The 11,623-nt window shown below is 45.3% G+C and overlaps 1 long non-coding RNA gene across 1 annotated transcript; it reads right to left on the minus strand.

The window, feature by feature from the left end:
- Positions 1-2,669: 2,669 nt before the first annotated feature.
- On the minus strand, positions 2,670-6,593 carry LOC310710598. The gene is made up of 3 exons (XR_014528143.1): positions 6,282-6,593; positions 5,340-5,460; positions 2,670-3,999 (listed from the first exon to the last, which is right to left on the minus strand). It is a non-coding gene; the product is annotated as an uncharacterized lncRNA (long non-coding RNA).
- Positions 6,594-11,623: the final 5,030 nt, after the last annotated feature.

Here is an 11,623-nt window from a genome sequence, read left to right on the forward strand (position 1 = left end):
CTATATCAATAAAAATCTATTAATAGATATCAAAGAGGTTTACAGCAATAAAAACATAAAACAGTACATTAAAACTGATTCTTTTTTTTCTGGGGGGTACGCAGGGGTATGTATACCCTTAAACATTTTGTGAATCTTTGTAATTTTGTCCATTTACTGTATTTATTTTTCCTGATTTGAACTATAAAATGGTGGTTTTCTTGAGTCAAAATGAGAGTACCCCTAAACATTTTTTTTAGAAAAAAGCACTGATTAAAACCATACAAACCATAATAAAGTTAAAAACAGACATCAGTTAACCACTGTGGAAGGATGCACGTAGTCTTAATTGCCTGCATAAGCTTGATGAAATAGAAATGTTTTCAGCAGGCATTTACAAGTTGACACAGAAGATGCTGGCTGAATCTCTGTTGGCAGAGAGTTCTGTAGGACTGAGCCAACGACACTAAAGGCAGGGGCGGAGAAAGGATGTGCGGTGGGTGCAGTCCATCCCGGGTATCACCACTAAGAGGGGTGACAAAATGCCAGGGGCCTGCAGCATGCCCAAGCCATACATCTCTCCTGGGAGAGACCCGGTGGCATGGGCGCACGCAGGCTCCATGCTGCCCAAATGGTCATACAACCACCTGCTGCCCAATGCACCCCCCAGCTGTAGGGCGGCTGAGTGGGAGGAGGCAGACAGACTCTGGAGGCCACGTGGTGGTGCCCTCTCCCCACTCCTATGGACGGCTCACCCTGCTCCTGGGCGTGCCGCCCCAGATGCCCAAGCAACTTCCTCCACTGTTGACTAAAGGCTTGATTTCTTATTGTTGTCACATGAGCCTCGCCAACTCAGGAAACGACCAATGACATTCCTGCAAATGACGTCAGTGATCAAGCTGGGATATAAGGGTTCGGTAGTAGATGGACAGCCAGTGAAGCAGCTCTTTTAACAATGGTGTCATGTGTTGTCAGCCAGATGCCCCCTCAGCAGTCTGGCCCCAGTTGGAGCTTCCAAACCAGACCCAAGGGCTGCCCCCAAGGGTTAGTGGCAGGTGGAACCTAAACCACTAAATTAGCGCTAAAGACAAAAGCAATTTGCTCCATGAGGCCCCAAACCAGGAAACGACAGCATCATCTGAAATCACCATGAAAAACCAGGAGAATATGGGTTGAACCATTGCACCCACTATCTCAACAGGGAAACAAACGTGCAAGATTATTGCTATCATATTTCCCTGAAGTTGTGCTTTGTAGCCTGACGTTTGGTGCCATCTAATGGATAGCATTTGTACATGTCTCTGCCAAGTTCCCTCCTAGGCTTGGTAGTCATAACCACAGTCATCCAACTGATCGTCACTTCCTTTCATTCCCTTGGAAGAGATACCCCCCTCCCCTTACCTTGTCAAATTACAGATCCAGCCATACAATTTATAGAAGGGATGCAACTCAAAGTTTAGTGGCATTTACAGTTTGGATTTGGGTGGAATGAAGGGAAGCTTAGGAAACTCTCAGGTTCACTGTAAGTTGGAGTGAGGGAGAAGAGAGAGGAAAACGATGCTCAAACAGCAGAGAGAACATTGCATGGCTGGAAAAGGTTCAAAACCCCAAAATTACCAAAGGGTTGGGGCACAACCCTTCCCCATGAAGAAGGGTTACCACATTTGGGGCTTTTTAGTTTAAAAAATGAGTGAGGAGGACATCTTAGAGATCTATACAATTATGTATGGTGTGGAGAAAAAGGACCGAGAGAAGTTTCTCTCCCTCTCCTATAGCACTAGAACTCAGGGCCATCCAGTGAAGCTGAATGTTGAGAGATTTAGAAGAGAAAAAAGGAAAGGACTTCTTCATACACCCCATGGTTAAACTATGGAACTCACTTCCACAGGAGGCAGTGATGGCCACCAACTTGGATGGAGTTTAAAAGGGATTAAATAAATTCATGGAGGGGAGGGCTATCAATGGCCGCTAGCCACAATACCTATGTTCTGTCTCCCTTATTGGGGACAACATGCCTCTGAATTCCAGTTTCTAAAGAATTCTATTGGGAAAAGTGCTTTTGTCTTGCATGTGGATTTCCCAAGATGCGTGAGGTTGGTTACTGTGAGAACAGGATGCTGGACTAGACAAGCCTCTGATCTGAACCAACAGGGCTTTTTGCCTGTGCCTGTGAAGTAAGTAAGCCATGCATTAGCTATGGGACGTGGGTGGCACTGTGGGTTAAACCACAGAGCCTAGGACTTGCCGATCAGAAGGTCGGTGGTTTGAATCGCCGCGACGGGGTGAGCTCCCGTTGCTCGGTGCCTGCTCCTGCCAACCTAGCAGTTCGAAAGCACGTCAAAGTGCAAGTAGATAAATAGGTACCGCTCCGGCGGGAAGGTAAACGGCATTTCTGTGCGCTGCTCTGGTTTGCCAGAAGCAGCTTAGTCATGCTGGCCACATGACCCGGAAGCTGTACGCCGGCTCCCTCGGCCAATAAAGCAAGATGAGCGCCGCAACCCCAGAGTCGGCCACGACTGGACCTAATGCTCTGTGCTTAAAAAAAGGAAGAAGACCAGAACTGGGCAAGCTCGAAGGGATGACACCAAGGATCGTGAATGCCATTTACTGAAGCCCACCCAGAGAACTTTTTGTTAATGGGCAGCCTACAAATGCTGTTAGTGACTAAATGAATGAATGAATGAATCGAATAAATTGAAAAAAAATCTTTATTATTTTAAGCTTATATTCCATCTTTCTTCTTTCAAACTTCCATAAACATAGGAAAGTTTAAGCTAATGTCAGTCAGCAGGAAGAATTGCAGCCTAACAGAACAAAAGGTCTTCTTGACTGAGGCTGTTGCCTGGCTTCCTTCAGGAGGGACTTTGCCAAGCATGGAAAAGGTCCTGCTCCATGAAGGGTTCAGCTTAATTTCTGTAGCAGCAGCAGCAGCAGAAGGAGGAGGAGGGGGAAGACCTCCTTTGAGAGCTGCTTTGGACCCTGCAGATACTTGCAGGGAAGAAATGGGGGGAGGGAGGAAGCCAGGAAGGGCCAAGGAAGCAAGGAGGCATCAATAGCTCAGCGATGGCAGCGGCATTGAATATATATGACAGTCGTAAATACAGCTTGGTTGCCAGTTGCTATTGATGGTTTCATACATAATCTGGTGTTAGCTAATTTTATGAATGAATTCAGAAAGGCCACAGTGCAAACGGTGGAGAAGGGACCCTCAAAGACTCTGCCGTTATTCTGCTCCTTCCATGACCATGTCTGTGTCCGCAGTTCAGTTTTAAAGCAGTGTTGACCATGGTCTAACGATTGTGGTTTCCAGCCCAAGCAATTCTGGGAAATGTCACTGAATAAAGAGTGAGGCATTTCTTAGTAGGCCACAAACTACAATTCCCAGATTTTTGGGAGGAGATTGGGAAACATATAGCATTAACTAGCCTATATACGTAATCTGATGGGCCCTTCTATATTTGAAGGGTTGTCGGAGGAGATACATCTCCTTAAACCTATTCCAGTTAAAGATTATTATTATTATTTATCACATTTATATACTACCCTTCCTCAGAAGACTCTAAAAGAACCTTTAAAAAAGAAAGGAGCAGAGGCCTTGTAGTTGCCCATCCCCATTTACCACCTAGGTCACAGCCTGCCCCACAATGGTGAGATGCATTGTATTTCCAGTTAAACTATAACAGTCACATCTTAATTTACATGTATACATATTCATTATGCAAATTGATATCCTCTTCTTTGATGTTGCATTTCTGACAGTGCATAAGTGGCCACAGCTACACTGTTTTCAGTGCTGTTTAAATGCTTATAGATGTTTGCTTGTGAGTGGCAAAAAAGCAGAAGGAAGCAGAGAAGCTGGAAAGGAGGATAGCGGCTCTTTGTCTTCCTTCCTGTTCAGCAGAGGTTCTTCTTTTGGTTCTCCAAAATTATGGTTTAATTTCTCTCAGCTGTGACATTAATTTTTTCACCCATGGCATCCTGGGATTAGCACAGACACGCCTACCGATCTTTGTAACAAACCTGTAGAGAAAAGGCAAAATAACTTGGTTTAGAAACGATCTCTTGGCGTATGCCTCCTGTAATCATATTTCCCTTCCTCTTGTGTAGAAGATCTACTAGCTGTTGGAAGTGCAGGAATCCACAGGGCCAGCCCTAGATGTGATTTCACTTCCTGAAGTGCACAAAATCTCACCTGTTCCCCACTGACTGGCCACTGTTTAATCCATTTATTTTTTTGTCATTTTTATATAATAACAAAATGACATATATAAACAGCAGAACAAAGCAACATCAATGTACATAACAGAACAAACTGCGTTTTTTCATTACAGTTGAATCCGATTTGGACACAAATGGGATAGTATGTTCCATGACACCTGAAGCAGCAGGCCAGATCAGTGACAGGGCAGGGCAGGTGGAAACACAGTGGGGTGGCTGGGGGACACAATTAAAGCAGGTCAACGTGATACTAACGGCAGCAGCACCTAAAAGAGCAGTACTGAAAAAGAAACTGAAGCAAAGAATTTAAAAGCCTGGGAAATCTTTTTAAAAGAAACACCCCTAAAGGTATTTGCCAAGCATTGAAATGACACAAAAACAGGCACTTTCCTGGGGGAAGCCACCAACCCCACCACTGAGAAGGCTCTTTCTCCACAGCCAGAGATTTCCACAAATGTTCACATCCTCCATGCAGGCAATCAAGAAGCATGGTCCCTGTTCAATGGCAGGTTCATTCCAGACACAAAGAAGATGCAAAGTGGGGCTGGAGAGGGCCTTGGTCTAGGAAATGTCCTGAGGGCTGGAGAAAGAGGCCTGGAGGGTTGCAGTTGAACCTTGGGTTAAGGTTCCTCATCCCCTTGCAATAGTTGACAGAGGGGCACATATGGAGGCAGGTGGCCCCACTTTTATCCATTGTGGGGACAGCAATGCTTATCCTCCTTTTCTCTGTGTTTTGGCTGTTCTTCCTCTCCAACTCTTACCTTCTCCCCTGCCCCCAAACCCTTGTTCATCTCTGTCTGTCTGTCTGTCTGTCTGTCTCTGAAATTGACAGATCTGTCCATCTCTTCATTGGGGCCAATTCTTCCCATCAAGTCCTAGAAAAGCAGCTCAGAGGAACCTCTCTCAGAGGCTGCTTTTTACTTGTTATTTTCCCCCAAACCTCCACTCGCCTGGTCTCATCGCAAATGGTTCAACAAATGCTCCAACTGCAGCTCAACACAAATTTGAGAAACTTCATGAAATGCCATTTAATGGAATGAGAAATGATTTTTCTGACACCCTCACCCCAGTCAAGGCCACCTAGGTGTCCTTATTTGAATGTTAGGAGAACACATAATTGGGGAGTGGCGTTCTGTACTCACACAACAGCATCCAAGCGGCAATCACTGGGAGTCCTGTAGTAATTCTGCACTCTGTTGCGGGGAATTTGTCCTCCCATCCTATATCTCTCACAACAGTCTGACGGAATCCGAGGACGCAGTGCTGAAGGTGGTGGGGGAAGAGGAGAGAAGAGAGGAACATTATTTTGACCATTATTATGACACAACACTCATATTTACTGTCATTGAGGCATGTAGCCTGATCTTACACATGTCTACTCAGCAATGCTCCTTTGCATATTCAGAGGTGCTTTCCTTCTAAGGACAGAGGATAGCTGTCTGGTAGCAGAGTCACTTTGATACCCTGCTGGAATGTTAGCCAGGAAGTGCAAGATGAAACAGGAGTGCTGTGAGCTACCAAAGCAAACCTCCCAAAGGCATTTTCTATACACACAGCAGGTTGGAGAGGAAGCAGTTAGGAGGAACGCTGATTCAGTTACACTTGGGGTTGCCGGCTTTGCAATCCCTGTCACTGCTAAAATTTAACAGATGCTTCATAGACACTTGACGGCAGGTGACCATGTTCTTCTCTCCATGCTGTGAAAAGCTCCATCTTCCCATTGAGCTGCTGTTAGCGATGCACTGATCCCTCCTGCCTCTAATCAGTTGGCAAAACCCACTTGCGTGTTTGACCCTAGCTGGGGCATGGCCTACTCTCTCGCTTACTGCAGCTCTATGAGACAGAGGTCCCTTCCCCTTCTTTAGCACTCATGCACACCAATGTATGAGCACTAAGCCACCATTCAACGCCTGCTTGCCAAGAATCTGATATCTGAGATTCTTTAACTGGAGATGCCAGAACCTCAGCCTGTGATCTGCTGGGTTTTCCCAGTGCAAGAGACTCTGAGGCTTTATAGTTCTTAAATATTATAGCAAGCACACACATATATATAGTATAACAAGAGGAAAGTGCCACTTGCTCACCTTCTGTGTATTGATAAGAGAGAGTCAGGATGAGGGCGATCAGGAATGCGGTCTTCAGACTGCCCATGGTTGGCTTCTTCTCAAGGTCTGGAGCTTTCTTCTGTCCTGCTGCCTTTGTAGAAGCTGGAGAGTGTGTCCTTGGGGACGAAGCTGTGTGAATATATACACTTCCATCCCCAGTGTGGATTTTCCTAGGATTCTACCCATGTATTTCCACCCACATTTCTTTCCAGAGAAACTCACAAAATGTCAAGCGTAATTCCACGAGAGGTGGGTCTCACTTCTCCTTTCGAGAGAAAAGGCACCCACAGCTCAAATCCAAGCATTTGCGACGCGCGACTAAAGCTTCAGTTTGCAGAAGTGAAACCAGACCGGCACATCTTTACTTCAGAAGAGGGGGATCTGGAATTTTGTTTGCTACTCAGCGCGGTGGACCAGGTCAGAGAAGGCAGGCTGGGGGAACTGCAGGGGAAAGGCCATAGCTCAGCCATAGAGCATCTGCTTTTCACACAGAGACTCCCATGTTCAATCCCTGCTATCTGAAATCCTGGAGAGCCACTGCCAGTCCATGCAGGCAGTACTGAGCTGGATAGACTAATGGTCTAACTCTGTACAGGGCAGCTTCCTATGATTCCCGTTGCTAAACAAGAGGCTGGCGTCATGTGTAGCAGGCTAAGCAGATATACCATACCTTTTAATAACATTTCAAAGATGAAAATAGGGACATGCTTCATAATGCCCCTCTATTCATAACAACCATCGCTGCCGGAACTCCCGGATTATTATGAATTGCTAGATAAGGCTGAATAATCTACACTATCCTACAGTGCAGTAGCACTGCATACATTTAAAATCAGTGGGGGAGTCCCCCCCCCTTTCTGGTTAAAGAACAAAACAACAATCCACCAGTATTGCTACAATATAGTAATTCTGGTTGTCCAGAATCACCTTTCACCTGATTGATGGATTTGCTCATGTTTACATATTTCAGTCATAATAGAGGTTTTTGGAGTGCATTTTAAGGAATCTAAGAGCTACTGTATGCTTTTCTTTTTGAAGTTGGGTGCAAAAGCACCATGACTTAACTGGCGAAAGACAGTAGACAAGGCTGGATCAGACCAAAGGCCTGTCTAGCCCAGAATCCAGTTTTCAGAGTGGCCAACCAGAGGCCTTTTGGAAGCTCACAAGCAAGACACGAACACACAAACGATGCAGTGAAATATTTGTGAATGGGGCACAAATATTTAACTGGCTGAATTTTGCAGCAGTAATGATGGAAGCAGCAAACGGCCCCTACTTGGATGCTTATTTCAAGAGAAGTCTGTTTATTCACTGAAACATCAGCACATGTGAGAAAGTCTTTAAAAACCGAGCTGTCATGTGCAACCATTGGGGGTCCAAGCTGTGACTTACTGTTTGTCAGGAAGCAGACCATCCTCACGGCTTATTTAAGAGTCAGCTAGGAACACTGTGTTAGTGAATAAGTTAGAAGCTGTCAGGTTTTTGAGCCGCTGGGGCTCCTTTTGGTTTTTCAGTATACTCTTTAAGTATATGCCCTCTTTCCTACACCCTCCACCTTCCTCCACACACCTTCATCCCCCCCCCCCGGCCCTTCTTTACTAGTTTCCTGACCAGCTCCAGGGACCAGATAAAAGCCTGACCGGATAATGGGGCACAAATGACAAGGCTGGATAGGAGGCTGTCTTGTACAGAGTCAGACCACTGGTCCCTGTAGCTCAGTATTGCCTACACTGAACAGCAGCGGCTTTCCATGATTTTATAACAGGGCCATTCCCAGCCCTACCTGGAGTTGTCGGGGATTGAACCAGGGACCTTTTGCATGTAAAGCAGATATGGTATCCACTTGGCTAGAGCCCATTTGCAGGGAAGAAGGAGAATAAAGAGCTAAACACTCCTTCCCACCTGCCCATCTTCTTGCACAATGAGAATACTCCCCCCCCCTCCATTCAATGTTACTGTGGAAAACATGAGTTCAGAAATGTTCATTTGCTCCTGCCACCACAGGGGTCAAAATAATGCTTTCACATGCAGACAGTCCCAGGCATCTCCATACCCAGTTTAAAAACCAAATAGCCAAAAACCAGATCTCTTCCCTCAGTCCTTGGTGAGCTGATGCCATCAGGACTAGTCCTCCTCAAAAGGGATAGAAGGATCCATCCATTTTGGTTCTCTCAGTTTCTCATTTTTCCAACTTTAAGTTCAGCTCTCCACACTTTTGCAGCAATTTGTAGGTGTGTTTAAAAACCCCCGAAAATTCTTCAGCGTCTTAGTACAAATTTACCTAACAGATTTTCGCATGCAGTTTTGACTGGTGTACAAATGTGTGCAAGCAATGTCTCCTAATATAATGCATTTCTGAGTGTTATTTTCACTTATATATTCATTTTTATGCACGCTTTCGCCATGGCTATGCATTTTTGTAAACACTGCTTGGCTGGAGAATTGCATTGTAAAATTCAGGTAGGGATGGATTTCAAAAGATGTCGGTGTTTCGGTTCTCATTGTTTTGGAAAGTGTGAATGTAATCTTTAAATGTAAACTGAATCTTTACTGCTGAATCCCCTACTGAATCTCTACTACTGAGCAAGTAGAGGGCAATCCTTGTGCGCTCCAGAGAACCTGGAGATGTAGTTCCCAGCGGGAAACAGCAGGGGGAGATGGAGGCCTTTGAGGAGAAGTAGAGAGAGTCAAATCTCGCTTTTTCAGGTGCGAATGTCTAGCCTATTTTGGAGGAGGAGAAGCAACTCCTGTCTGCCTGTTGCCACAGATAGAAGGATGCACTTGTGCAGCAGAGGCCAAGGCAGGGCCCTCCAGAGGTTATGGACTATGATTCTCGACATAGGAAGCTGCCTATGTAAAAACACCAACCCTGCAAACAAATTTTAATTGACACAATCAACCTAAATATAACTAAACCCAATGTATTTTGTCCATGGGTCTCCTTCAGTGAGCTATTATAAGCAATCTATACAATGTGTAACATATACAAAGAATGTACCAGTTCAATATTCTCCATACTTGGTTCATATTCATGATACAAAGTTGTTTTACATAACTAGTGCACCCTCCCTGTGGAAAACCCTCCTTTCAGATGTCAAGGAGATAAAGAACTACATAACTTTCAGAAGACGTCTGAAGGCAGCCCTGTATCGGGAAGTTTTTAATGTTTGATATTTTGCTGTGTTTTATATATGCTATAAGCTGCCCAGAGTGTCTGGGGAAATCCATCCAGAGGGGCAGGGTATAAAAAATAAAATTATTATTGTTATTTTTTATTGCATGGTACAGTATTCTATTTTGTCAAATTCTGATGTTCAGATCCCAACACGTTTGCAGGAGGTTTTTTTGTCTGTTGGACTGGAGCATATTTCCTCCCTGTTATACTGAGTCCAGCTGCTGGTCCATCTAGCTCAATATTATACATTGACCCATGGTGACACCCCAAAATTTCAGATGGTACATTCCTAGCCCTGTCTGGAGATGCCAGAGACTGAACCTGGGACTTTCCTCTCTCTTCAATCCAGACAAAAAAACACCGGATCCAAAAATGACCCGCAACTAGAATTGAAGCTCTGGGGCCGGCAGGATTCTGGAAGACATGTGGAAAAATGGTGGTTGCTACTGCTGTGCTACCCCACACACCAGCTGTTAGGCGGGGAGGCTGAGCAGCGTAAGCAAAGCCCCACTGCATCTCCAGTCTCTTCAGAGCTTCTTCAGCCCTCACTGACATCGTCTTTGGGCTCTAGGAAGGGTCTCCTCGCAAGCCACGAGGACTCTCCAGCTCTCTCCCATCATTTCCAGGTTTGAATTGGATTATTTAATTATTTTCTGGCACCGTGCATACATGTGGCCACATGCAAGTCAATTGCACATAAGTGACGGGGATGCCTGTATTCAAATGCATCCTGCCTCCGGTGGTTGGAGGGAGAAATTGGCCATCATGGCTGGTAGCCACTAAGAGCCTTATTTCCATGGCAGAGATCAGCTGAGGGTTCTCTGCTATCCCAAAACTCTTTTCAGGGAAGAAATATTCTCCTCCTCCCCTTCCCACCCTTACAATCCTCATCCTCTGCAAATAATTGGGATAGGCATTGAGATAGAGATGTATCCATTATGGGCAAATGTCTATAGATTCAGATGCTGTGTTGAAAATATTCTGGCTTTGGATCAATGTTTCTAGGTACAGATGGTACAAAATCATTTTATCATGGACGTTTTTTTCTTTTCTTCGTATGCATGATATACCGTACTTTTTCATGTATAAGACAAGGTTTATTTATTAAGAAATTATGTTTTAAATTGGGGATACAGTGGTACCTCAGGTTACATACGCTTCAGGTTACATACGCTTCAGGTTACAGACTCCGCCAACCCAGAAATAGTGCTTCAGGTTAAGAACTTTGTTTCAGGATGAGAACCGAAATTGTGCTCCAGTGGCGCAGCAGCAGCAGGAGGCCCCATTAGCTAAAGTGGTGCTTCAGGTTAAGAACAGTTTCAGGTTAAGAACGGACCTCTGGAACGAATTAAGTACTTAACCTGAGGTACCACTGTACTGCATAAGGGGACGTGGGATTGGTTACTGCTGCTATGCGAAGATTATCATCAGCTATTTGGCGTGTTATTGGTGGCTGCGGCAAGGGCTGTTGTTGATTGGCTGTCACTGCGGTACTAGGGTGGACGATTGGCACAGAGACACACAATGGGTGGCTTTTGCGATCCATATGGGTGAGCCATTTTCGTCAATTCTCCCTAAAAAAAATCCACCACCCCTCCACAAAAGCACAAGAAGTCTTGGCAATCCTCCCTCCCAAAAGCTGAACAACTGAGGGCAATCTCCCCCCATTTTCTTAATTTTGCTTCCCCAAAAAATATTGTACATGGAGGCATGTTATACGCGGAAAAATATGGTATATTTAAGGACAGTATGGGCTGTGGGTGGAGGAAGTCCGGAATGAAACTGGATGACACAATCGGAAGGAAAGGAGGATGGAAAAGGAAGTGAAAATACAGAGAAAATTGTGTGGGAGGAGGAACAGATAGTTTGGGTGAGCTGGGCGAGTCCCAAACAACTTGTGGTCCTACAGTAGGGGTGTGGGGGAACCTTTTTCAGGCTGAGAGTTCCAGCTGCATTCCATTCTAAAGTGCAGGGGGGAAAGTGGGCAGAACAATAGGTGTGGGTGGCTCTTATTTGTTGCACAACAGGGTACATTCCAGCCAAGCAGAAGTCAGAGGATTCTCCTCCTCCACCCAACCACCCTCTTCATCCTCTGTGACATGATCACAGTTCCAAGCTGGGGAGGGGGGGAGCTGGGTACACTTGC

This window comes from Podarcis liolepis (genome assembly GCF_965112155.1).
Source record: "Podarcis liolepis genome assembly, chromosome: 7".
In the NCBI taxonomy this organism is placed as follows: Eukaryota; Metazoa; Chordata; class Lepidosauria; order Squamata; family Lacertidae; genus Podarcis; species Podarcis liolepis.